The sequence below is a fragment of the Talpa occidentalis genome, unplaced genomic scaffold, assembly GCF_014898055.3.
Source record: "Talpa occidentalis isolate TD23 unplaced genomic scaffold, MPIMG_talOcc4v2.1 talOcc4.4, whole genome shotgun sequence".
Taxonomy (NCBI): domain Eukaryota; kingdom Metazoa; phylum Chordata; class Mammalia; order Eulipotyphla; family Talpidae; genus Talpa; species Talpa occidentalis.
Window position 1 is genome coordinate 34,153,850 of NW_023604295.1, and position 27,975 is coordinate 34,181,824.

The 27,975-nt window shown below is 40.7% G+C and overlaps 1 protein-coding gene across 1 annotated transcript in view; it reads right to left on the reverse strand.

Moving 5' to 3' along the window:
- The window catches only part of BCL6 (BCL6 transcription repressor), a 44,942-nt gene extending 28,005 nt beyond the window's left edge, over positions 1–16,937 (reverse strand). Inside the window, exon 1 of the mRNA XM_037525272.2 lies at positions 16,921–16,937. The gene's annotated coding sequence lies outside the window, so the exon portion shown is untranslated. The remainder of the gene's footprint in view (positions 1–16,920) is intronic.
- Positions 16,938–27,975: the final 11,038 nt, after the last annotated feature.

Below are 27,975 nucleotides of genomic sequence, written 5' to 3' on the forward strand. Positions count from 1 at the left end.
TCCATTCACATCTCCACAGTGGCTTTTCTTGTTTATTTCAACCTCCACCCGCAGAATCCTTTCAGCTGCCTGAAATCGGAGTCATTCCACTGCTCCCTCAGCTCAGACTACAGATGAGTGTTGCATGTTTCCTACATGTTGGTGTCTCTGTGACATGTACACACACGTAACTCCACAGGGGCACAGTGAGAGGTAGGGGAAAAAAAAAACTCCTCTTGCCCCGAAAAAACCCTTGATTTCTAATTGCCATTCTGCCTGAACTTCTTCTGGAAGGCAGCGCAAAATAGCGTAACAGGACTCAGTTTCCTCAAATGTGTAAAGGAAAACCCCAGGTGATTTGCATGCTGTCAGCTCTAAATCCTGTACCTTTATATGTAAATGTATATTTACATAACTTTAAGGTGGGGGTCAGATAGAAAGGACCGTGTATATGTGTACCTGGGGTAGGAGAAGGGGTTAAAATTTAAACTTTGAAGTAAAGAAGGCAGTCCCAGGATCCTCACCTCTATCAATTTTTAACCAATTGTAGACCAAAGTCTGGGATTATGCTGCATGGGTCCAAAAGCCAATTGAAGATTTTAAATGTTCAGAGCGGGAGGAGGCAATTTCTAAGATCTTGTACCTTTGATCTGCAGCATTCACGATCAGATGTGACAGTCCCCAAGTGTCTTTGCTGCACTGTAGATCTGTTCCTTCTGTTTGTTTTTGGAAACTGTCCCAGTCACTGGTAGGAAGGAGATGACACTTGGAAACTGGGCAGTCTTTAAGCCACCAGGGCCCCATGTGGATGTGAGAAATATGTCATGACACACATGCGCACACACAAGAGAGAAAGGAAAAGGAGGAAAAAAAAAAAAAAAAAAACCTAGAGAGAGATTCCTGGTAAGAAATTTAAAGGTAGCTCAGCCATCACTCAAAGGTAATTATTTGAAGTCCGAGGAAATAACATGAGGAGCTTACCCTTACCAAAAAACCCAGAAAAAAAAAACTTGAAGGCAATGAAAGAGACACTTTCCATCAATATTTCCTATGCTTTTTGATCTCCATTCTTGAAGAAGAAAGGTGTAAAGTTTCTCAGGCCTGATTGTCTACACAAAAAGTTCTTTTACAGACCTTGGCATCCTCAGGAAATAATAAAGTAGGTCCTCTTTATTAGCAGTGATTGTCCCATCTCTCAAGTCATCTACTGGCTTAGACTTTTTGAAATATTGATGCTCAGGTACAGAGAGAGGTGGGACCGGTTACAACTGCTCATGTGAAGTTATTGAGAGCTGTAATATGCTAGAACTGAGGGTCCTTAGCAATTCTCCGGCCTAACACTCTATAAGTGGAAACTGAGATGCAGCCAGAATGCCATGATTTTTGTGCTGTGCACACTGAATCAGTTCTAGAACAGGGATGCCCTGCTTCTAAGTCCACTGGATTTTTTTTTTTTTTCATGGCTTATCATAGAAAGAGAATATGGGCGGGCAATGGTGCCAAAGAGCCATTTGTTGTGACCTCACATTTAATGAGGGCCTCAAATTTGTACTTTTGACTTAGTCTTATTGAGATTCCACATCAGTCTTACATGTTGGTGTCTCTGTGACACCAACCTATAGGATGGAAAGGAGAAGACCATCCTGCACAAGTTTTGCGGAGTCCCATGCAGGACACAGTGTAGGAAGCCCCCCAGTTTCCTTTGGTACTATGATTTACAATTCTTAATGAATTTGTCATTTGTTTGGAAGGAATTTCCAGTTTATCTCAGTGAGACCGAGTCCTATCATGTCGCAGTGTCAGTTAACATGACTTTCAAGGATCTATTTGGTCACGTTTCAAAACTCATAAATGTCATTGTGCCCTTTGACCCAGTAATTCTATTTCTAGGAATCTTATCTTTAAGATACAATTCAACATACAGCGGATGACATAACAGCATCCAAGCATTCTGTCTTAAAACAAAAACATTAAATGACTTACCTAGTCCACCATGACTAGGGTGGGAAAATGAGGTGGGTGGAAAATGGTTAAGTAAATTTTAATGCTATCAATTTTTAAAAATTAGAATTGAAAATGCTTATAGAAACAGATAAAATGAAAAGAAGTAGAATATATATATACATATATACATACATAGAAATATCCTATGTCCTCTATAGTGTATGTGTAGTACATATTTATAACTTAAAAGTACGCTTCATAGAAAATACACTGGATATAGAAACAAAAGTACATGACTAACAAAAATATTTCTAATGGCTTTCAGGGTAGTAGGATTATGAAGAGTACTTTCTATTCTTTTCTTTATCTTCTAAGGTCTGTTGTGTTTATATGTTGGTTTATCTCCCCCCCCCTTCTCTCTCTCTCTCTCTCTCTCTCTCTCTCTCTCTCTCTCTCTCTCTCCCCACTTGTCTATTTAATCTATCTAATCTGTCTGGTAAGCAAACACTCAAGATACTGAAAAGCCCTAGATGATACCTTTTACATGCAAATAATTAGTCCCCTAATTCACAGTTTTCAAAGTTTGACCTAAAGCTGAAGCCACCCACATTGTTAAGGCTGACTGCGAATGTGAGAACGGCCCACTCACTCTTGGAGCAGACCTGTCACTCTGGGAGACACTTGTCTCCACACCAACAAAACATCACCCTTTCTGAGTACATTGACCGTAATGAGATTAGGCCGATCATGTAAATCTTTGATCTGTCTCCACCTCCTTAGTCTTAGTGTTCTTATCTGTTTGTTGGTATTTGACAGCATTTGCAAATGTCAGAGGGTTTCCTGGTTATTTTGCTGTCCCTGAGAGGCTACCCAGGAACTTTCTAGGTAGCTAGACCTTTTGGGAACCTTTGGGTCTACAGGAGACGTGTTATTAAATCTTATAACACTCTTGGCTAGTGAATGCTAAGGGAAAAAAATGTAAATAAACTACATCAATGTTTTTTTCTTCAGAGAATCACAAAGATGTTGGGAGGTATACAATTATTTTTTAATCGCTGGTGCTCAGAAAAAGCTATGGTAGAGACCTCAGAATCCAAAGAGCGATAAGGACTGTGGTTCTTATAGGCCTCTCGTCCCTTAAGCTACTGATGTAATTCCTCATGCTCAGCTCATTTTTTTCCCCCACTCATTCAAATTACACACAGTTCATTGGCAGTCTTTTGTAGGACAGACAGTGTGCTCTATGCTGGGGAAACAAATATCAGTATAACATGAGACCCTGACTCTGAAACCAAGGCCCAGAAATGTGCTAAAACTTGCTTTAGGTCTGCAAAAGTTAGTTCCTGAGCCAGAACTGGTCCTAAATGTACTAAATCTCAGTCCAGTAAAACTATGGTTTCTTCTCAAATGCTGTGTCCTACACCCAAATCCACATCAGTGTGAAGCACTGGACAGGTTCAACTTTTGAGTTTCAGATGAAAACTCACTATTGCTTAGAACAGAATATAAAACAGCCACCTCAATCTCCCATCCAGTAATACCCAAAACCCTAAGTGGGAAAGTCCACAAGAATCTGATGTATGCACGGAGTTTAAGCATTCTTTACCACCATCACCACCTGGTTGACTCATCCTGTAGGCCAGATTTGCTGCTACAAACACCCACCTGCCCCTCACCACTACCACCTACCATGAGACTGGAGCCCTTTCATGGATCCTAGGCTAAGGTTTCTGCTAAACTCTTACAGTCTCTCCTCAGAGATTCTGAACCCTAATGTTTATGTCTTCTGGTATCTGATAGCTTCTACCATGAACTAACAGATGGTCCAGTATCATGCCATTCATCCCAAAGTACACAGCCTTAAGTCCTAGCCAAGGCCTGGAAGCCAAAGCCCTCAGGAACGTCTCCACCAGGAACTGGACACCTAATAGATCCTGATACCTATTCAATCCAAGTTCACCCCAACCCTCTGGGCATCTCACACCTTTGGGTAGTGAACCGACAGGTGATATCTCCATGTGCCAGCCCTGCATCCAGACCAGTTTCCACAGCACCCAAATCGTCAACGTCCAGCCTGTTCCAGGGTTGGATATATCTGCCAGGCATTGCAACCACTTCTTTTCTGTGGCCACACACAATGAATTGGACACTACGGCACATGCACAAACATAACTCCTCCAGTAAGGTTTCAGCAATCTCATAGTTACTTGGAAGTTCTGTAAGCTTTCTGTGTCTAAACATCAGGTGGCTAAGAATAACTTTACCTTTTGTAGTTGCTGGCATTAAAATTCCAGCAAAAGGCTCAAAGAAAATGGGGCCGATAAAGATTCATAATGACATTAATAAAGGCAATAATTCGGAGAGGAATAGTAGCAGCCTTGATGATGGTGATGGTAAATCAATAAATTAAGCTTTTTGGCCTTCAAACATCTTTCCAATCTCATCTCCCACTACAATCTTCTATACTAGCCTCCTCAGGCTTCTCCCAGGACCCATCCACTTACCTCCACTCCACACCCACGCCTGATCTTTGCTTTTCATTGATAAGCTAGGAGCTTCTTGAAGACCTTCATTTTTGTTTTCTTAGAGTTGTGTCCTACACATGATGCTCACTCATAAAATGTTGATTAAATTAAACTAGGTAGAACTGAAAGCAGATTTGATGTGAAATCTGATGACCCGGGTTCCAGTTAAAGTTCCACAACTGACTAACTTCTGTGGGTCTCAGTTTCTTGTTCTCTAAATGGCAATTTCTGTTAAGAGGCTTCTCATGAGAATCAAATACAATGGAGGGGAAAGTACTGTGAAAATTATAAGGCACAGTTCAAAGGGATTGTTCAATATTGAATGAACAAATGGACAAACTAATGAGTGAACTATCGCAGTTAACTAAAATCATCCGGTTATTTGGTAACAGATTCTGTGACTCCGGCTATATCTGCAGAACAGTGTATTTGAAGTGCCCTGTCTTGACTTTGTAACCATCCTTAAATATGATTATTTAACCCAAAATATTTTAACTCTTTAAGTACAGGAAATCATAAATTATTGCTAAGGATTCATACTGATCCAAAGAGAATAAAAATGATCATCAGAAAGTCTTTTTGTTCTTGAAATACAGAATTGGAAATGCACCATTTCCCAGTAGTGGGAACTGAAATCCAGTATTAGATCCTCCTTTTTGGTACCTTCTTCCTCTTTCTTCCTCCTCTTTCTACCTTAGCCTCTCCCCACCCCTTCCTTGTACCCCAATGGAAAAAAATAATTTGTTCTGAGCGAAGTTCAGTAGTAACCGTAAGGTATAAACAAGGTCCAAATTTAGAAGGACTGTTTTCTAGAATCCTATATTTTTAAGCAATTGATTTGTTGGGTGAGTTACTAAAGCAAGGAGTCAGATTAACTTTCTACCAAAGGGCTGAAGATAGGATCATCACTGGGCTGCCTCCTCCTGCTAAGAGTCACTGGCTCTGTCCCTCCTGTCTGCAGCAGATGCAGGATGAATCCCACAAATGGTGAGGTGAAAATAAAAAGAGATTAAGAGAAAATTGGTCTTGATGGGGAGGAGGAAAGGAAAGTTGAGAGCATGGGTGGCAGAGAGAAGTAAGGACTTCATTCTGGCAATGGAATAAGACAACCATTCATCAGATGAAGCAACAGATCTTTGATAAAGTTAAAAAGAGAATTACACCAGTGTCCAGATCCTGCTTGCTGCAATCTATAACTACAGGTATCTAAATGGAACAAGACACCCAGGGCACTCAACAGAAGAGGTGCACAACAATTTCCCCAGGGGTCAGGCACGTGGGTAGAATCCACAAGTATGGAAGCCTGTCTGCCCATACTCGCCAGTTTTGCCAGCCCTCAGTCCATGATTAACAGCTCATTTAGTTTTGGATTCTAGAAGTGAGAAGAAAACAATACTAGGTATACATGACATTAAAAAATCCTCCCAAATGGGTGAGCTAGGACCACGTCCAAGCTGCTAAAAGGCAGTCCCCATTCCCATCACCCTCATATTTCCTCCTGTTCCCAGCACCTTTTACCCAACCATACTGAGGGAATCCACGTTCCTGCCCAAAGATAAGTCTTTCTGGGGGAGCAAGCAAAGCAAAGCAACGTGCTACTAAGACAATTCCCTTCTCAACTAAGAAAACTGGAAAGGTTCTGTAAGAAAATGAAGGAGTGCTGGAATTTCTATGTATTAGGAACTGAAACAGGACATATTCAGCTGTATGTCCTTCTTTTGTTGCCCATTTGGTTAGATTTTTCAGTATGAATAAATACATGTTGTTATTTTCAAGTCTTACCAACATGTAGTCAAAGGTTATGAACTGATCGCCTACTATGTGAATGTGAGGGCTTGAAGGTCAGGGGTTACTTTCCTTTTCCACGGTTTCTTAATCCAGCCCTGACACTAAAGATTAAGTAACTTGCCCATATGTTACATATTTTGAATAAGAGGAACCCAGTAAGCTCAAAACTCAAAACTTTCACTGAACTTTATGCACCTGTATTTACCTTTCCATCCTTCCAAGTAAATACATTTACTGAGCCCTTACTGTGTGTGAGGTGTGGTGTTAAAAAATGGCAGTTGTGTTCAGCATTTAAAATACAGTCATCAGGTAGAGGTTTTTATTAGCTGTTGTCCAATATATTTAGATTTATTCGTTTATATACATTTGCATACCTTCCATCCAACTCAACAAATATTTACTGTGCATTGGCTAGGGTAAGTGGTAGAAGGGGAAACCTCTGTCACTTAGTGCTCTAAGGCCAGTTCAGGAGATAAATAGCAGCAAACACAGAAGCAGTGAGGAAAGCTAGTCTTGAACTACAACCAATATACTTTGATCGAATATGAGAACCTGACTGCTTTAAACTAAGTGGTCCAGAAAAGTTCTTGGGGGTTTGAGCAAAATAATGAATTAATGTAAAATAATGGGTGTATTCTTGAAATAAACCTATCAAAATAATAAGCATAACCTTGAACTAGCAAGAGCTAACATTTTTATGGTATTTAGTAGGTATTGTACACCTATAACTTACTCATCTTACACAACCTAATAAAATGGATGATATGTTTATCTTCATTTTACAGACAAGGAGCTACAGCACCCAAAGGTTAAGTAACTTACCGAAGGTCAAATAGCTAGCGAACAGCAGAGAGGGGTTTGAACCACAGTGGCCTAAGTCTTTATACTCTTTCCATTCAGTTCTACGGCCTTAAAAATAAAGGGCAAAGCTTCAACAGGCAAGTAGAAGAGGACTGTGGGGAAGGGGCTGTGTTGGACAGAGAAGAACCAAAACAATGGCACAGAGATTGGGTATATACTTAATAATGCTTAATTTTGTCTAGAAAGTTGTCAAGTTTGCAGAGAACTTTCTCAGCCCTTCTTTAATTTGCTTCTCATCATGACCCTGTGAAGTATGCTGTGATTTTTTTATTCCAATTAGAAAGATGAGGAAATTGTTACCCAGAAAGGGGAAGGGAGCAGCTGGGCTAGTTAGCTGTAGCGTGCGGTTCAAAACCTTGGCGTTGAACTTTGGCTTAGTGCTTTTATGCATGTTGTAGAATTAACAACTAAATACAATCCTGGTTCAGGAGCAAGGCCCTGTGCTATCATTTTCATATGTTCTAATTTCATCTCCACAATAGCTCTGAGAAGTAGGTGCTGTTGCATTTCAAAAGCGGAAACAGTTCAATTCAACTTCTAGTTGACTTTTTTTTTTTTTTTTTAAATAACTGTGATTCCCTATCGGTCACGTTTGTTTTCAGTTTCACGCTTTGCCCACTCTCTGGTTGCTGGAAGCTCCGAGGACAGAGTATTACCTGTGCATGTACAGTTTCTCTGAGGATGGAAAATCCCAATTCTTATCTTTGCCAAAATTTTCCAGTCCCTCATGCATTTGGCGAAACTTTCCTGTGTGGTGAAAGTCAGTGTTTAAATGTGAAACCCAGCTTCAGTTTCCAAAAATTTAATTGCATTATTAGGAATGAGTTGAAACTGGGCTTGGTGTATCTATATGGGGAAAGCCGGGGGTCAGGTTGACCGAACGCTCACGACCGTCAGCAATTCTGGGAAATTGCAGAAACTCTTGATGGATCTGGCTCTGCCCCGTTTGGCGGCATGGTCTCCAGCTCAGGGAGTGCCCGCTGTGTGGGGCATAGTTCTAGGTCCTCTGAGGACAATATAAATCAGAGGCTAGAAGGAGAAACTGGCCCGACCATGGATCCAGTGACAAGTGTGTCAAATGCCAAAGAAAGACAATCGGGCAGAGCCAGGAAATATTCCCAGCCAGCCCACAGCCTTGAGCAGCAGGGCCGGATTCTCAAGCATCAGCTTTGTTTGTGCTTATTCAGCCCAGGAACCAGGTAGGGAAGGCTTTGTGTTCAGTCCTGCTGTTTTCCAGATTTGATTAAGGTTCTTGGGAGAGTCATGACCTCAGCTGGGAATGGCAACATTTCAAAGACAGCAAGAAAAGAGAGATAAGATGACTAAAGCGCTTAGTGCAAGAGAGAGGAGAATGGATGGAGTGAAAAGGGGAAAGCTTCCACTTGCTTTTCAAGGTCAGGGATATAATGAAGGGCCTCATTTTTTAATGCTGTTGTCAGTGCTTTCAAAGGATCCTTCTCTGTGTGCTGAATGCCAGTCGCAAGGTTTAGAGTAATTTCTCTCTATGCCTCTGCCTTGGTTTGCTCATTTGTAGAAGGGGAAAGCAACTGCTACCTCACAGTTATTCATTTGAAGATTAAGTGCAGCAAAGTACAGTAAATAGCTTGTTAACATAAATGTAGAGAAAGTCGACTGTTTGATATATCGTGGAGCAATCCCAGTCAGCTGGTAAAAAACAGGACTAGACATTCAGACTCATTTTATAGAGCACCAGAGATCAGCTGTTCCAACGCCTGACTGTGGTAGATGAACAGAAGGGAGAAGGCAGCGTTACATGTCCCAGACAGCCCAAGGGTCAGAGTCCTGGGAAATATTTGCGGATGTGGGGGAGTGAGATTCTGAGGAGCGCTGTGAGACAGCCACTCCGCTGACTCCTTCAAGACTTAATCTTATTTCATTCTGACAGCAGACACAGGCAGGTGTTTTCATTTCATAAGAGCCAGAGGTTCCAAATGGAAATAGCCTCCCTGAGATCAAAGAGCTAATAAGAAGATGAGGAGGATTCAAACCCTGGTGGAGTTACATCCAGAACCCATGCTCTTGACCTTACGCTATCTCTCCAAGTTTAATGCTTCCAGAGACCCGTTTTTTCACCTGCAGAAAAATGTGGTGTTGCTTTTTGTTATTTTCTTAACTTTAATTAAAAAAAAAAAAACTTCAATGAGTCACTGTAATCTTCTCTTATGCAGTTCAACGGTACAATCTAAGACACTTAAGTGCCTCACTGACTCAGGCCTCCTTAGTCCTTCTGTGATTGGTGGTTAACACCAAAGGGAAAATGATTCCCCTTTGCTTCCGAATCCAACTGGTACTTGCCTATAAAAAGTACTTATTTACAATCTTCTGTGTATGTTGCTAATAGTTATCTAAGGCCAATGCAAAGAGATACTGTCCTCTCCACCCCCACTTTCTATGGGCATCATAGGTGTTCAATAAATTCTCTCTTTCACAAGCATTTAAAGCGAGTATTCTGTCAGTATCCTGAACATTGTCAGAGGTATTTCTTTGTCTTTGCATTTTTCCAAACGGTGGGCCTATTATCAATCAATCTGTACATCCATCACCCATTTGAATAAGCTTGGACACCTAACCACCAAAACCCCTACCCTTTACCATTCTTAATATACATACACATAAAAATATCTGCATGGTTTCCATGAACAGTGATTGAGCCCCTGTGCTTAGCACATAGCAAATCAGTTGTACAAAATGTCACCAGTTAAAATCTTGACTGAGATTGTTAATCTCCCAAAGAGCCATGTCATTTCTTATACCACTGCATTAAAAACAAAATTCGAATGTTTTGAAAGACCAGTGGGCTTTGCTCCCAGCAATGTTTTTCTTATGTTCTTACTGAAAATGTAGCTAACAATCCTGGTTTCTTCTAAATTGTTACCATGTGTTGCTGAGAAAAACCATTCATAACATAAGGCAACAGGTAGTGGACGACCTTCCTTTTCAGTTTTAGAATGACTCAGAACATTTTAATTACTCAGAGTCTGGTCTCTGCCCAGGTCTCTGATGTTAGACTCCCGCATTATCCATTTGCGCAAATTCAGGTGACTGGGGTAGCAGCACCTATGCTAAATTATTTGCATCAAATTCTCTGAATGGACAGTCTTTGGAAAGAACATCAACTTTTGAGGTAAAGCTGGTTTCTTCTGAGTCTGACACAAAATTCCTGTGTGCCGATGAGTAAGTTACTTAACCTCTCTGAATCTTGGTTTTCTTATTTCTAAAGAATGGTGGAATAAAACCCAACTCACAAACATATGGAAGGCTGAAAGGAGAAATAATTCCCAGAACTGGTGCATAGGGAATAAATAGCACTTTATTTGGACAACAGCCACGTCCTTAGGAAGGTACAATCCTCCCGTGTCCTTTCTTCATGCCCCTCCTGTATTTGAAAACCCAAATGAAGGATTGCTGAATTAGTCATCGATTTTGAAACCCCTCTCTTTTCCTTGCCACTGGAGTAGATAATCTACATGTGAGTCTGAGTAATTATTTTAGCGACACACTCATGCATTCACTAATCCCCACTATAAATGTCCACTTTTCAGAGTGTGAAGCGCTTTCCCATCCGTTACCTCATCTGATCTTCACAACAGCCCCATGAGAGCACAAGCCAGGGTTATTATCCTTCTTTGACAGATGAACAAGCAGAGGGTTAGAGAGGTTAAGTGGCTAGTGCGGGTCACACTTCTAGATTCAGGTCTGTGACTCTGAATTCCATCCATGAATTTTCTATTATAGCAAATAGCCATAGGATTTTTGCTACACTCTAAAAACAGACAAAAGGTTTTCTGGGAAAAAAAAAACAAAACAAAACCAGCAAAGCAATGGCTGATGGAGAATAAGCCAGCTAGTCCATCCTTCCACACCACACTGGTCCCACCTGGCCTTTGCCCAAGGTCTCTCTCTCCCGAGCACTTCTCTCTCAGCCTCTAGTCCCTTGGCCTCTGCCCATGGTTCAGCGCATCAGGCTCTGGTGCAGAGCATCATGGTTCACAGCATCCCAGGCTTCTACACAAAGACTGTGATCAGCCACCCCATCCATTTCTTCAACTAATATTTACTGAATGCCTGGCACAGAGTCCCACAGTTTCCGAGAGTCTCCTTCTAGTGGGGAGGAACAGACAACAAGCCAGATAATGAGTATGTGCAGTATCTTTATGGTGGTAAGTGCTAAAATGGCATGAAAGCAGGGAAGAGAAGCAGGGTAGGTGTAGAGGAGAAGGGTGCACGGTGAGATAGGGTGCTAGGGATGCTGGCTCTGAGCAGGTCACACTACAGACTGAGCAAGGTGACTGAGCAGAGGTGAGAACAGGACCATTTGGGTTTGGGGGGATGAGCACCAGGCAGGAGGGTCTGCAAGCACCGAGGTGTTGAGCCAGCATGTCCTGGAGTGTTAGAGGAACAGCAGGGAAGCTGGTGTAGCTAGAACCGAATGAGGGTGGGTAGACAGTGAAAAGGAGGCAGTGAGGGGGGCTGTGATTGTAAATAACTCACAGAGCATTGGAATGACTTTCTATTACCCTGGATGAGATGGAAAGCCATTAAACATTTGGACAGAACTGACATTTTATTTTCACAGAATCCCTCTGGCTGCATTGTTGAGATGGGCAAGGTGGGAACACAGAGACCTCTGAGGAAGTTATTACAATAATCCTGGAGCGAAACAGCAGTAGTTTGGATTAGAACATGGGGAGGAGTGTTTGAACTCTGTATATATATTTAAGGCAGAACCAACAGCATTACTGGTAGTTCAGATATGGATTATAGAGAAGCAGGCATCAAACACAGCTCCAAGTTCTCTGACCCGAGCAACTGTAAAAAGTGGAATTGCTCTTTACTAAAAGAGGGAAGGCTGCAGGTGAAGCATATTGGAAAGAGTTTGGGGCACATCAGGAATTCTAATTTGGAGGTGTTCAGTGAGAGAAGCCAAATAGACAGTCAAAGGCAGACTTTGGAGCAGGCCGTTGGATTTCTGAGTCTGGAGTTCAGACAGAAGTCTAAGCTAGAGATAGAAATATTACTTTGTCAGTGTTCAGATTTTATTAAACTTGTGAAACTGAGTAAGACTCCCAGGGAAGTGAATACTGAACAAGACGTTGCCCACTAGCTGAATCTTGGGACACTCCCTGGCTAGAGGTTTGGGAGAAGAGGAGGATATATCAGGCAGGTGGGAGAAGAGTGGAGGGGGTTAGAATTGGGTGAGGGGAGGAGAAAGTCTTGGCTCTCCCTTCTGCAAAATCGTAACCAATCTTCTGTAGCACCTTCTATGTTCAGTTTGAGTTTTCTTGATGGAGGCTGACCAGGCCTTTAGCATGAGCATCTCCTCATCTCCAGTCTCCTTAGCGCCCTCCTTTCTAGATGGAGGGCATCTAGAGGCCCTCCAGGTGAATCTCAACTTGTCTTATAGCTGAATCACAAAAAGTATAGGGACCCCAGAAATCATCTGGTTTTGTGATTTCCCAACTGCAGTCTTTGGAGTAAGTCAAGGAGTAATTTTCCTTCATTGTTGGGAAACCTATAAAACTGTTACTCCTTCATTCCTCGAAAGGCTTTGTTTAAGCCACAGCATCCCGGCAGTCAAAGGCCTCTCCCCTTCCTTCTAAGAAATATTTGTGATTTTCATCAGAACTTAGACATTTCAGAGAGCTCCGATTACTAGTCAAGAACATCCACAGGGCAGAGGAGACAAGGGAGAAACACTCTGTACTCATAAGTTTGGCCTCAATTCAGACTGATTTGAAAAGGGAAGACACCATCTGCATATTCCTCCCGCTGAGGAAGGACTCAGAGCCCCAGAATCCTAGACAAGATGCTAGAGATCAACTAGTTCAACCTTCTTAGAAAGATAAGGGACTTGGGCATAGACAGTTTCTAGTATCTTTTTCAACATCATATACCAAGTGTGTTTGATCCAGGACTAAAAACCAGGTCTCAACTTGAAACTTTCTCCTCAGATTCAGATTTAACTAATCTCTGTTGGCATTTACTACATGCCTGGAAACATGTCATGTAGTTTCAAATGTTATCACTCTTATTCCTCACCACGACCACTAAGATTAATATGATTACCTTTCTTTGACAGATGATAGAATTGCTACTCAGAATGGAAAGTGATGTGTCCACGTGTCTGCCATGTTGAAAGAGTAGGATTGGAGGCCATGTCTGTTTGATTCTATGCTCTGGGAGCATCCAGCACAGCTACTGCCTTCTTGAGCAGCACTGTTTCATAGATTTCTGCAACACAAGTCACTGTCTTCCCTCCAGTAGGTTAGCCCTCTCCACCTAGCTGTGTGGGTGAGTGACTTAACTCTGAGTCCTGAGCATGGCCCCCAGGGCCAAACTGCCTGGCTTTCAGTCATGATTCTGCCCTTTATTAGCTCTGCAACTTTGGACTGGAGAACTTCCTGAAGCCTCAGTTTCTTCACCATAAAATGAATGAATGCTCTACCTGCCTCCAGGGAGTTAATAATAAGCAGTATAAAGTGCAAAATCACTTAGCAAAATGTCTGATATGTATAGTAGATGCTCAATAAATGTTAAATGTAATAGGCAATAACTGAGCTATTTGGAAACATACTCTCCAGTGCTTCAAAATTCTTTTCTGGACCATGTCCAGGTAAGAAAACCAATACCAAAGCCCAGACATGGTACTTTTAGAAGTTTCAGCAACATGCTCTGTGACAATCAGGGATCCATTAGGAAAGAGAACCATCCCAGGTGATACGAAATAAGGGATTTATTATGGGAATTAGATCTTAAAAAGCAATATAAGACCAAAGGTATACAGTGATGACTAAGTCCTAAAACCCCCTTTGAAATCCCAATGAGAAAGTGTTAATAGTAAATACACACATAATGGGCAGAAAAAAAAACACTGAAAGGAAACTCACTCAAATGTTCACGTTTGATTTTTCTGAGTGATGGGATAATGAGAAGTTTTATTTTTACTTCTCATTTACTGGATTTCTAATTTTGTATAATAAACAGGTATTCAAATCAGAAGTTATTCATTAATAGTTATTGTTCATTTGTTTCTTTATTTACCTAACACTTCATTTTAACCCTTAAATTACCTAATGTTTTTTTTTCCTCCAAAAAAATACTTAATATACTGGAAGTACTTACAATTAAAAAGCTAATTATGGGAAAGAGACTAGGTCGAAGAAGGAGATAGAATGGATATAGAACAGGAAAGCAAGGGAAATGATCACTTTATTAAATTAATAAATTTAATCCTCTGGATTCTGAGAGTCATCACCAGACAGTATTATCTTATCTGAGTGTTTAAAAAAGAAATACTGAGCATGGCCACGCCGTGGGGCATAACCCGCAGGGGTGTGAGGATACTGAGTCCAGGCCCATGTCTGAAACTGTCTGGGTCTCACCCCTAAAATCAGAGCCCTCCACACAGGGGGCTTCTTACGTCTTTCTTGTTTTATGTGTCAGAGCCTAAAGTCATGACAAAGAGAAGGACTGGGGTGAGGGCACAGGCAGTGGAAGTGGGGAGCTGGGTGAAAACAGCAAGACCATTAACTATTACCGGTAAATAGGGATTGCTCCTCTTGCCCACTGTCATCCTGGCAACACTGGCAAGAGAGAGGCAAACCAAAGATAAGAAGCTTGGGGATTTTTTGGTTTTCCTGGGTAAGCATGTTTAGACCAGAGTTTGATATTATAGACAGAATCTGAGAACATGAGGTTTGGAAGTGTCAAAGGCCTTGAAAGTCTAACTCTCTATTTGATACATGAAACCCAGAAAGTCCAATCACTGGTTGAGGCCATACAGAGCCTGCAGCCAAGCAGGAACTTGGCCTGCTTAGCTGTTGCTCTACAGCATACCTCCACCTACCTCAGCTCCCGCCATGGCTGATTTTCTGATGCTGATATTGATCAACACTGAGGAAGGAAAGAGGGGCAGCTCAGGCCCTTTAATCTTAGCCTTATTTGGTAAGAATGGGACAGTTCCCCCCACAGATCAGCACAGTGAATTTGCTAGTTTTCTTCAAGACCCTGGATAGCTCACAGCAGAGACCAACTTGCAGTCAGCAGTCCTCGCTTCTCTTCCCATTGGTCCAGAGGGGACCCAGCTGGTGACCCAACAGTCTATACAAGACCAGGTAAGCCCCCAAGCAGTGATAAACAGTTTAAGTATGTTCTCTATCCTGTCCCTCTCCTGATAACAGATACAGAATAGATATATGTGCCTGCCTGCAGCTGCCCCCAGGTCTCAACAGAAACCTCATCACCAGTCTTTACTCCCAGAAAACCTTCCAACCAGTTAACTTGCACATAGCTGGCCACTCAGCTAAGACCAATAATGAGCCCAACAAAACCAAGAAGTGTGTGGTTTTGATAGAAAAGATTTTATTACTGGCATTAGTCAAGAAACTGTGGGCCAGTAAATTTTCAAAGCAGTCTTAAAAAATAATCCTTTTCCTTGATACTGAGATACTGTGCAGAGAAAGAAGGATAAGAGTATAACCTTTTAAAAGCTCAATTTTTCTTAGTTCTTTTAGTAACTCCATGCACCCAACCCTAGACTTTAAAGACTTCATCTTAAAAAGATTATAGTGTGGGAAGAGGAAACAAGGTATAGAAAAAAACATGCTGAGCCTCAGGTCAGAAAAGTGACTGTTTTGATGCTTCTATCTATTGGGTATATAGCACTGGATGAGGCATTTCACTTCTGACCCTGGCTTCTTCCATAAAAAAGTGGCATAATATTCATACTTTTCTTTTCAAAACTTGCTATTTATAAACCTTGTTTTAGAGGATAAACAGAGCAGGTGTGAAAACATTTGGATATTATTGTTTTCATTAATTATAGTATTAGAATAAGTCCTCAATCACATTAGCACTCACTACAAAATGCAATTGTTCTCCAGATATCAATGCTTGCATTTCTGAATGGATGGGGAAGAGAAGGAGAGGGAAGAAAAAAAAAGATCATTCTTTTTCCTGGAAAGCTCTGTTGTTTAAAGCTCTTCTTGGAGCAAAAAATCCCAGCCACACTAGAAAACAGAATACAAGCTTCTCTTTGATGTCGCCACTCTCCCAAAGAACTTCTCCACTTCCCCTTTTCACCAGCAGATTCAGAATCCTGATGGCTAGCCTTCTTTGGTGAACAAGTTAAATGTTTAACTCCCCTCCTCCTACTCCTGCTTGAACATGTACCATGAGGAAAACAGAGACCAAGGAAGAGGAGAGAGCTCAGAGAGAGATACAATTGTGTTCTTTGAAGGAAGAATGTTAATGAGACTTACATTTTGGTTTAGAGCCAAATAATTTTCTTCAAACAGAGGAGGTCACAGCAGCCCAGACAGGAACAGGCAGGAGCAGAAACATGAATACTGTTCTTTAGCTAGTGGTGTTACCTCCCATTTGTGGTTCCTAAGAGAGAACACTGAGGCAGGCCTGGCCTTAACACCCTGCCCTGCATTAACAAGCATGGGCCTGGCCTTTCAGGCACAATCCTTCTAGGGAAGGGCCTTTTTCCCCTGACTTGGGTTCTGCCTGAAGCCAGGGTGAGTCCTATAAAGATTCCAAACTCTTCCTGATTCACACAGACCAATCTGTCATGCCTACCAGTGTTGGGCCACACTCTTCCTTAACCCAACCTGGAAATCAACACATATCCAAAGAGAGAAGTGGGGATCAGAAAAATGAGGGGATCTGGGGCCTTCTAAAGGAATCAAGAGGAGAGTTAGGCAGGAAGCACCTTTGGTATCTCCTTTACCATGCTATTCTTTAACTCCTGAGTCACTCTCCACACCCCACAGTTCAAACTGAGACTCAACCGTCTTACCAGATTTGGACAGATGCTGCAAATGCGGCCTCTCCTATGACTGTGGCAATCTGACACGGTGCTCTCCCTGCTCCATTTCAGATCTTCCAGCACATCGTTCAAGCGGTCAGTTCTCAGCCGGATCGAGGAAAGACCAGCCTGGTATAAGACAAAGTCAGCAATCATTAGCCAGCATAGAGCCTTGAACGTGCATGTGCAATTATACTAATCGCTTGATTGATGCAGATTTGGTTGGGAAATACTACATTTTAAGGAAGTGCAACCTTTTAACTTCTGAGTAGGAATAGGCAGCATGCCAAGGGGAGGAGTAGATTAACTATAGAATAATCTTCTGAGCCATCGGCACCAAACCGGGCACAAACCGAGCCAGGTAGGTCCAAGATTCTCAGAAGTTCCAGGGATCAGTAGGCTGGCTAGGTAATTGTCAGGTACCTTAACAAATAAGCTCGCCCCCTCCCATTTGCCAAGGCCAGGTTTAGGCAAATCACTTTGTTTTTCACAATGCTACCATCCACATTTAATCAAAATTAATACCTAAACTCCATGGCTCAGAACCCTAGAATATTGATGTCTTTGATTTTAAAAACTTCAGTTGCCCATGTGCAGAGTTGACTTCTCTCTCTTCCTGAATAGCTTTGAACAACTTATGACCTTTTTTAAAAAATAAAACAAAATTTCATCACCCATATTCCTGGAATTAGTCTGATAAGATTGGATAGAGCCAGAAAATCATAAAAGTCTTGGGTTCAGAAAGACTTTGAGATTCTGTGTATGAATTTTCAACATAACCCTAACAAAGTGTCTTCTTCAAACTCTTTTGATATCTCTAGGGCAGATAACGCTCTACCCAGCCCCCCCCCCCCCCCCCCGCCTTGCAGGAAACTGGTCCATTTCACTCGTGATCAGATTCAGAAGTTGGTCAGTTTATACTTGGACTTATTTATTTGTTCCGTTACAGGAAGGCAACCATCACCAGCAAAGTAACATCAGAGGTATTTAGAGCTGTGTGAGCTCAGTGATCTCAGTGGATATAAATAGGGTTCATGATCACAGGCTATCTGTACCCCAACCCCCACCCATATGTAAGTGCTTAGTCAGCAGAGTGCACAGACAAAATTGTATGCTGCATATAGTACACATCTATTGCCAGGACTAGAGAAATATTTACAAATGACAGTCTTAGATATTGATGATAAGGCTTATGTGGAAATTCTTTTTTGGTCACAGAAAAGATACTTGAACTTACTTACTTTGATTTTAACTTTTAGAAGATCATGTGAAAATCAGGTCACTATATCTTTCTGGACATGAGAGGGAAGTATCTCTCACCACCTTAGTCATTTCTCTAGATTTCTCCCTTTCTCTTGCCTTAAGATTTGGGTTCATAATATGGTCTCAGAACTGAAAAACTCCTGGAATAAATATTATCTGATTTCTTCATCTTAAAACTAAGAAACAGAGGCCTAGAGAGAGGAGGCAACTGACCCAAGGTCAGTTGAGATACTGGAACTAAGTCACAGGTCTTCCAATTCCTAGGAAAGTACTGCTTTACTCTGGATTATCAATGATATATCAGTGATATGTTGAGTCTGTGAAGACTGTGATGGTGTTTCCAGTGAGCTTTGGAAAAGAAATTAAGTTTTATGGAATAGAGAAAAGGGCTGGCTGCTCCAGGCTCCCCATGTGCCAACCTCTTGGAGTAGGGACTGCTAACATGACTTTTATTTTTTTTTTAAAGATTTATTTGTTTATGCATACAAGAGCTGGGGTACAAGCCAGGGACACAGGGGGTTTACCAGAGACAGAGACAGAGTGGGGAACAGAACAGGCAGACTGACTGAAGTACACTGCTGAGGGGAGCAGCGGGCGAGTCAGGAGAGGTCTGCTGTGCCATGTGGGTTGCTCCCTGGCCTGCCGGGGATGGAACTCGTGCTGCAGAGGCTGCGGATTGCTTCATAGTGTGGCGCTTAACTCCTTGCTCCACCAGGGAGGCCCTAACACGACTTTTAAAACAACTAAATACACAACACATATCATCTAATTGTATCTGTGTGCAAATATAGCAAAATTAGGTCCATCATAATAACTGCTAGCTATTGAGCTTCTATGTTCCAGACAATTTATAAACATTAACGCTAATCCTTCCTATGGGTCTCTGAAATTGGTGTTTCTATGATTGCTTTTCAGATGAATAAACTAAGACTTGGAAGACACATAGCCAGTGTAACAGTCAAGATTTGGGGCCCAGTCTTCTTGACACCTAAGCCTGTGCTATTTTCACTATAGCTACCATCTTCTCTAGATGATCTCAAACCCACTTCTGTGCCCCACCCACTAGCAAAACCCCAAACATTTTATGTGTCTGGTGCTGATGTGACAAATATTTGTGGTATTTCTTTGAAATTCCTTGACTACTCAAATTAGTTATTTCATCAGTCAAATAAGAAAGTATTTTCTGCATGTATTGATGTATTTTTCATATTTAATACATCTTATAGAAAACAGGGCAACGTAAGACCCTAGCATCTGGCGGTTAGTTACAATATTAAGTATGTAAATGCAAGTAAATAAATACAAATAATAATGGTCTGAAAATATTTATTTTAGTCATGATTTTTAAAGCTGCTAATTATACTAAAACATGTTTATATTAAAAGATTATCTACAAAATTTAAAATGGGAACACTGCAGTAGAGCCTGGTACAGCATCTTGTTATATATTTTTTTTGTTATAAATTCTTTGCATATTTTTCTTTAATATATACTTTTTAAAAAAGATTTATTTATTTATGCATACAAGAGCCAGAGGTATGGAGAGTGAGGGATTCACCAGAGACAGAGCGGGGAACAGAACAGGCAGACTGACTGAAATACACTGCTGGGGGGAGCAGTGGGCAAGACAGGAGAGGTCTGCTGTACCATGTGGGTCAACTCCCTGCCTGGGATTGAACTCATGCTGCAGTGGCTGTGGGTAGCTTCATAGTGCTGCATCTAAGCTCCTTGTGCCACCAGGGAGGCCACCAATATACACATTTTTAAAATATATATTTTGATGTTTTAAATAGACAAGAAATATATGGATTAAATCAGCATTTGCTTCTGAACAATGAAGTATGGACTGTCTAGGTTAGAATAGCATTTACAAGCCGAAAGCAGATGGTGGACTCTGATAGGTGCAATGGGTGGTAAAGTAAAAGAAAGCCAATGATGTGATTCATTCTACACTGCACTTAAAGTCTTGGGTGACAGTCCACAAGCATGGAGTTTGTGGCATTCTACTAAAGAGTACATTTACACTGCAATTAAAAAACCCTGGTCTTGGGCCAATGGAAGAACTATCTTCTTACGAAGTAGTTGTTACAAGATGCACATTGTGTGATTTATACTTCTATTTCACACCCAAGTGAAAAGTAAGGATTCTCTCTTCCTTCTAAATTTCACTGAGGATTTTTCAGTTCAAGCATACAAACATTTGGAGTCAATGATAGAAACACAATAAAAACAACTAACCTTTGGACAGGGCTTTCGATAAGCCAGACATTGTTCTATGCACTTAAATGGTATTAACTCTTGGGTCTTCATAACAATTCAGTGTTGTTATCTCCACTTTTATATATGCTCAAGTTTGCAGAGCTGCTCCATAAGGGAGTCTTTGTTCAGAGGGAGGCAGTGCTACCATAGCACTGCATGGCCTCTGTAGAGCCCTGGCCAGTGAGTGGCCATCCACCTCACAGTCCCAAGCAGCAAGGGTGAAGTGATTGGGGCTAAATGTTTCAGCAGGTTCTTGGTGGTTTCTACTTCCTCAATGCCACCATCTTCCTTCCAAGAGAGAACTTCCTATTTTGATAGGTGAGTCATCTAGTTATTCTTCATGATCTTCAACTGAATGCCTCTTTTAGAAAGAGCTTCTTCATGTTCAGTATTAGGCTTACCTTATTGTCACCTCTGCCAGTTTTGTTCGTCATTCTCTGAGCTTGCATTATCTTTATTCTGTCAAAGCGTGCTCTTTTGTAGATCGAAAAACACCAGCCAGTTCTCATTGTGCCAAAATGTAAGCACCCAAAGACCAGGATTCATGTCTAGTTTAGTCATTATTCTTACACCATCTGCTCAGCACATAACAGCTTTTTAAATAAATGCTGAAAGAATGAGTGAATAATGAATAAATGTTGAAAGAATGAATGACTCCTCTTTGAGGGCTTTCTAGACTCAGCAGGCCCCAACATCTGTTTTAGTACTGATTCCTTTAGTCATTAACTCAGTAAATATTTGTTAAATGACCACTACCTGAAAGGGAATATAAAGTCCAAGACATGGAATGGGAATATTCACGCTTGAAGATGTGTGTTCTTCATTCATCCATCTGTTCATTCACTCAATGAATAAGCATACTGAATATTTCCTGTGCTAAGAACATGCAGTAAGTGGAGGCATGGATATTAAAAACCATGGATTTAGACTGGAAATCCTGGTTTCCAACTTGACTTCATCACATAACAGCTGTGTAATTGAGCAACTTACTTAACCTCTCTGACCCTGTGTTTCTTTATTTCAAAAATAAAGAAAATACCATTATCAACATCCTCAGTTAGCTATGAGGATTAAAGATGATCACACATATTAAATGCTCAATAGATCTTAGCCAGCAGCTATTATTATTTCTGTGGGGAGTGAAACAAAGAAGAATTAGACATAATTCTTGTTCTCAAAGAACTGACGAACTCAAAGGAATATAAATTATTAAAATATGAGGTACAAATGAAAATGCCAGAGGTGCTCAGATTAAGATGACTTACACCAAGGGAAATCAGAAAAGGTGTCCTTACTGGAGGAGGTTGCATTTAAGCAGGTTTGGATATGCAGACATGGAGAGGAAAGGCATTCCAGGAGGTAGAAATCGCCCAACACATAAATGGAGATATTAAGGAAAAGCCTATGTTCTGGGCTTCTGAGTCATTGGACAATTAATCTGCAGGAGTACAACAGGTATCAAAGACAGAATGAGACAATCCTAGAGAAATGGATTGGAAATATCTTGGGGAAGATCTTGAAGGTCGGTCAAGATATTTGGGTTCCATTCTTTATAGACTGGATATGTCTGTGCATTTATGTGCACTGCTCACTGTTTTCGTTTTGTTTCCAACTGTGCATGGGTAGGGATATGTTTTCAGACCTTTGAGATTTTAGGTTATTTATTCCTCATGTTTGGAAAATTTGATCCTCTCCCAATGTGTTTTAACATCCATCATGTTATTTGAAAGACCCAGTAACTCTGTGAAATAGGCCACAGTGGGACATGCAGAAACTTACATGGACAGGTGAGATAACCTGTCTGTGCCAAGAGCTGTTACTTGGATGGACTGAGATGTGAATTTTATGGCTTATTATTCCAGGAATTTCTGTTTTCTGAGGCAGGGAAATTCAAAGTTTTCCCTCAAAGGATACCTCAAGAGTAAAGCCAGTCATGTTACCTGAGTGGTAGTGGTAGGGAAGAGAAATCTTAATGAAAGGTGGGGGTGGTTTGCTTCTGAGACCACAGACCACCCTATTTTGTTGTGATTTGCAGCAGTAAGTTCTATGCAAAATGAAATCAGCTATAGCTATATCCCTGTTCTCCTGGCTTTGCCTAATGGGTGCATTTCCTCTGGCTTCACCCCAGCTTTCTTAAAGGGCTTCAAAAGAAATTATTATTGACTGAACTCCGGGGTTATTTATAATGGAAATCCAGTCTCTCATTCCTCCTATCCTCCACAGAAGACCTGGGCTCTTAATCTGAACCTTGGGGAATCAGAGGCCCAATTTGCTTTATTTAGATTTGAGGACATTGGATTTTTTTTTGCAAAGAGCTCAAAGTTCTACTGAAGATAAAAGTATCCTATGTTCCAATGTCTTCACCATTTTAAGTAACTCATCTTCTTCTTCAAATCCTATTCTCACGTTTCCCAAAGTTGGACATTGTTTCTATTCCACACTCTTTAAGCATTTGTATAAAAGGACAGTTTGGATAAGAACCAACTTTTGAGCACACCCCAGAGGCAATTTACTTAAGTTGTACACACACATACACACACACACACACGCACACGCACACGCACACACACACAAATTTAAATTTAAGTACATTTACCTGACATTTATCCAGGAGTTTTGAAATCCAGGGAGGAGGTTCTGTGATTGTGAGTTCCATGTTCTCTAGATGTGATCATACATAATAAGTGTTTAATCATTTGTTGGTTAGTGAATCTGTCATTAAGCATGCAAATGTCTATATAAAGAAATGCAGATCTACAATCTATGGTCAATTGTAGTAGTTTTTTTTTAATTTTTCTTACGCTTTTCTGCCTGTTTCCTATCCTTTCTCAAACATACATACTGACTACTTGGTTGGTAACATTTTACCTATTTTGTGTGTGTGTGTGTGTGTTGGAAATCTTCATTGTAAACCACTCAGCACTTTTGAAAAGTTTTATTTTGACAAAAGTATAATATTACATGAAGTATTATGTAGTAATAACAATATACCATGTATACTTTGGAAAACTTGTCTTTTTCATTTAATACTTGTGTGACCTATATTATAAAAACTAGCAACAACAAATGTTGGCGAGGTTGTGGAGAAAAAGGAACTCTCCTGCACTGCTGGTGGGAGTGCAAACTGGTCCAACTACCATGGAGGTCTGCGTAGAGATTCCTCAATCTGCTAAAGATGGAGCTTCCATATGATCCAGCAATTCTACTCCTAGGTATTTACCCAAAGGACACAGAAACATTAATTCCAAAGAGCACCTGCACCCCTATGTTTATAGCAGCGCTATTTACAATAGCTAAGCTATGGAAGAACCCAAATGTCCCAAAATAGATGACTGGATCAAGAAGACGTGGTACATATACACCATGGAATATTACTCAGCAATCAAAAAAGATAAACTCATGCAATTTGCAGCAACATGGATGGAGCTGGAAGGGATCATGTTCAGTGAAATAAGCCAGAAAGAAAGAAAAATAAGAGATGGTCTCACTCGTTGCAGGAATTTAGAAAACCTAAATAAGGGACCAGGAAAAAGACTAATTATAATAAAGTAAAAATCAAAATCAACAAGTAACTATAAACCAGAAACACACTTTGGGTGGGGGGGTGGCAGAGAAGGGAGTAGGATCAAAACAAGGGGGGTGGGAATTGTATGGGGGATATAACCAAGATGAAAATGCATACATTGTGCAAAAATGAAAAATGATGTAAAAATATATAAAGTTAAAAAATTTAAAAGAATACCTGTATGACCTTAGACAAGTTAATTAGATGCTTTGGGCTTCCATGTCCTCATTTATAAAATGGATAAAATAATAGTACCTACCCCTTGAAAATTAAATAGAGGATGGAGAATGTATTACCTGGCCCAGTCTTTGCCATAGCATATACTTAATAAATGTTTGTTAAAATGATGACAATGACTTTTTTATAATCTAAGTGACAGGATTGGCATGATGATATATATGCACTTTCAAGCTATAAGTCAACTTCCTCTTCTTTGGTAAGAGGTCAGATAAAAGAATTCAATAAGATATTTTAATTATTCATGAATTTATTATATATAGACTACCCATTTAATCAAAGTATTTGAGATGGCTTACAATACAATAGTATAAGCAATGTCATCATTAACATTTGGATTAAGAAACGCATGAGTCATTTATTGAACCAAATACTTACATAGTCTTTTACAGACTACCTGATTCTTTCTCAAACATCATTCCAGTTCTTAATTTTCCAGTTCTTAATTTTTGTTCATGAAACATTATTTGTTACTGTATCTGAAGGGGAGTATGTAACTTGCCTTACTTCTCACTATTCAGTATGTGGTTAAGGGATTCAGAAATATCCTAGACTTCCTGCACTGCTGGTGGTTAAGGGATTCAGAAATATAAGAGAATCACAGTGCCATCTTCCCCGAGAGAAGAAAAGGGCATCAGTTACCCCTCAGCATTCATTTAAACCCCCAAGTTCCCATTTCCAAGGCTGGGCTATGCTGAAGGGGCAGTAGGTCAATAATCAATCTGTCTCTAGGTTTGATGTAAATTCTGGTTTTTCCTACTTTTCAGTTGTGTGACCAAGGGCAAGTAAGACAGTTCTCTGAGCTTCGATTGACTAGTTCATTTAGATCAGAATAATGCTATCTTACTGATTTTTGTAAAGATAAAATGAGACAATGCATATTTTGGGGACAGAAGTGTGGAATACAGGGCACATGATGCCTGGCTATATACAAGACCAACTTTGGCTTTGATAGCCTTGAAACCTTGGGAGTTTTTGGCTGTCACAGTGTATGACTCAGAAAGAAGGTGTGTAAAAGGTGGGAGGGGAAGGGAGGGGCCCAAACCCAGTTCAAGAGAAAGGGAGAAGGTTTGCAGAAAGAATAAGAGTCTATGGTTGCCCAGCCCATTGGATCAGGGGTTGGCCTAAGGGGTAGGAGAAAGGAAAGAATGATAACTAGGAGATGCAAGTTCTAGATATTTTGTTGCTAATCCAATTGAATCACTTCATGAGAGCCTTCTATTTCTGGGTGGAAGTTTACCATCTGAAGAAAAATGGGCACCAGTAATCTGATTGCCAAGGTTCCTTTCAGCCTTGGTATTCCATTACAAATTCCAGGGACTCAAGGTTTAGCTGGATAAAGGGAACATGAAAGCCTTGAACCTAGCAGTCCTGGGTGTGTCTATTTTGGTTCCTAAATGCTAACTGATTTGAAAGACTCAGTACTTTACATTTTGTGTTAAAACAACTTTCCCACCCCATCCCCCAACTTCAGTTATGTTCAGGCATTTAGGAAATAAAGGTCATCATTCACATTGACCCCATTCTGCATTATATGTTAGCAGCAACTGGAAAAAATAGCATCTAATTCAGGCAAGGGGTAGATCCACAAGCAATGCTTAGTCATCATGTGATGTAAGTAGGAAACATGCCTAATCAAAAGATTTCCAACTGGGTTGACACTTTGATGATCAAGTTAGATCCAAATAATTGTGAGGCTTCTCAGGAATAGGCAGTGGGGTTCCTATCAAAACAGAGAGAAAAATGGAGAAAAGGAGAAGGAAGGAGAAAGGAAGATTGAGTAGAAGGAAGATAAAGGAAGAGGAGATGAAGAAGAGGAGGAAGAAGGGAGAGAGGGAAGAAGGAACTCTTGGAAGGCAATTCCCAGTTCACAAAATACCTTAACAAAATAATATCCCATCTTTGTCTTCATATCACTGTGTGATTATTACACTTTTGCAGAAGAGGAAACTAAAACTCAGAACACGGAAGCAACTGTCAAATGCCACATGAATTGATTTCATTCCAGTGAACTTTCTTTTGAAAAATCCCTTTCTATGTTGTATTAGAGGTGTGTGATGTTAGTGTGTGTGCATGTGCGTGTGTGTATGTGTATCCTCCCTCACTCTTCTTCTTGATCACCTTAAGGATAAGACCTGGGTTACATTTAAGTCAACTCTCCCCAGAGTATCTGAGGTTTAGCATCTTCCACACAGTGAATGCTCAGTTGCATAGGTTGTTGGATTAATGAACAAATCCCCAAATATAGCGCCTAAATCAGGTATCCTAAAACTGAACTTCTCCTTCCCCTGATTTCATTGTCTCAGTGATGGGCAGGATTCGGGTGAGACTGTTCACCTGACATTCTCATTCATCTTTTCAGGAATCAGCCTAAGGACTCAGGTAATAGTGTTTAGTCACTTACTGAGCAGCTTACATGGAGTTCTATGCAGACTTTGAGAAATTCATGCCATGAAGTGGTAGAGCAAGAATTATCTGACTCATATTTTGCACAAGAGAAGACTACAGTCTGGGGAAGTGAAATGTCTTGCTCAGACTCACCCAGGGTAGACTACTGGAGCCCTGTTTTGAAATCTTCCACCCAGGCCCTGGGCCATGTTCCCAGTACTTTTTCTGTGTCTTGATACCTCTTGACTTCTCAGAGCTCAACAGGAACATTTTCTGAGTCCAAGTCACCCGATAATGTTAACCTTCATAGAATTATGATACTACAACAGCCTTACAATGTAAAGAAAGATCCTCACATCAGTATAATCACTGTTATGGATGACATAGTCACATAATACCTCTGTCTATAAAGTTCCCCAGAAGGAAAGGAAAACATTGGTCATTTGCACATACTCTTACAACTTGGTAAAAATGGCCCCATGAGGGTTGATAGGATATTACTTGAATCTACCAGTCTTCTGAACTTAGCCCAATAGACCGTCACTCAGTTCTTCCACAGTGCCCTGAAATTTGCCCTCTTGGCACTGATCTCAGAAGAACTGTTAATTTTTTTTTGGTTGGTTATTGTTTCTAAAAGAAAAAAGCTCTCCAATGCAAATTATTCTTTTAGAGAGCATATACATCATTCAGTAAAATAAAGTAGTGAACACATGTAAAAAGCTAGCTCACTCCAAATATTAATTTAATATTCATTGAATGTTTACTATTTGCCACACATACTTCTAAGCACTAGAGATACTAGGGTGAGTGAATACAACAGACAAAACCTCTGAACTTGTAGACCTTATATTCTAGCAGGAAGAAACAGAAAAGACAGGTACAAATAGGAACCATGATGGGGTGCTAAATGTGATGCAGGAAGATCAATTAGGGGAAGGCAGATAAAGAGCAGTGAAGGCAGACTTGTATTATTTAGCAGAGGTGAGATTTCAACCAAGGTCTGAACATACCCTGTTGCCATCCAGGAGAAGAATGTTCCAGATGGAGGGAACATTAAAAGTTTTGTGGTGTGAGTATGTTTGGGACCATCAAAGAGGTCAGGGTGGCTGGAGAAAATTCCCGAGTGGAGAAGGGGATGAGGTGAGGTCTAAGCAGCAACAGGGGAGCATTTTTAATTTGGCGGGGCCTGGATGGTGTCATGGGTCTGACTCTGAGTGAAATGGGAAGTCTCTGGAGTGTTTTGAGCAGAGCATCATAGGACCTGACTTAGGTTTTAAGTGAATCATGCTGGTTGCTATGTGAGGACTAGACTTGGTGGGGTGGGCAAAAAAGAG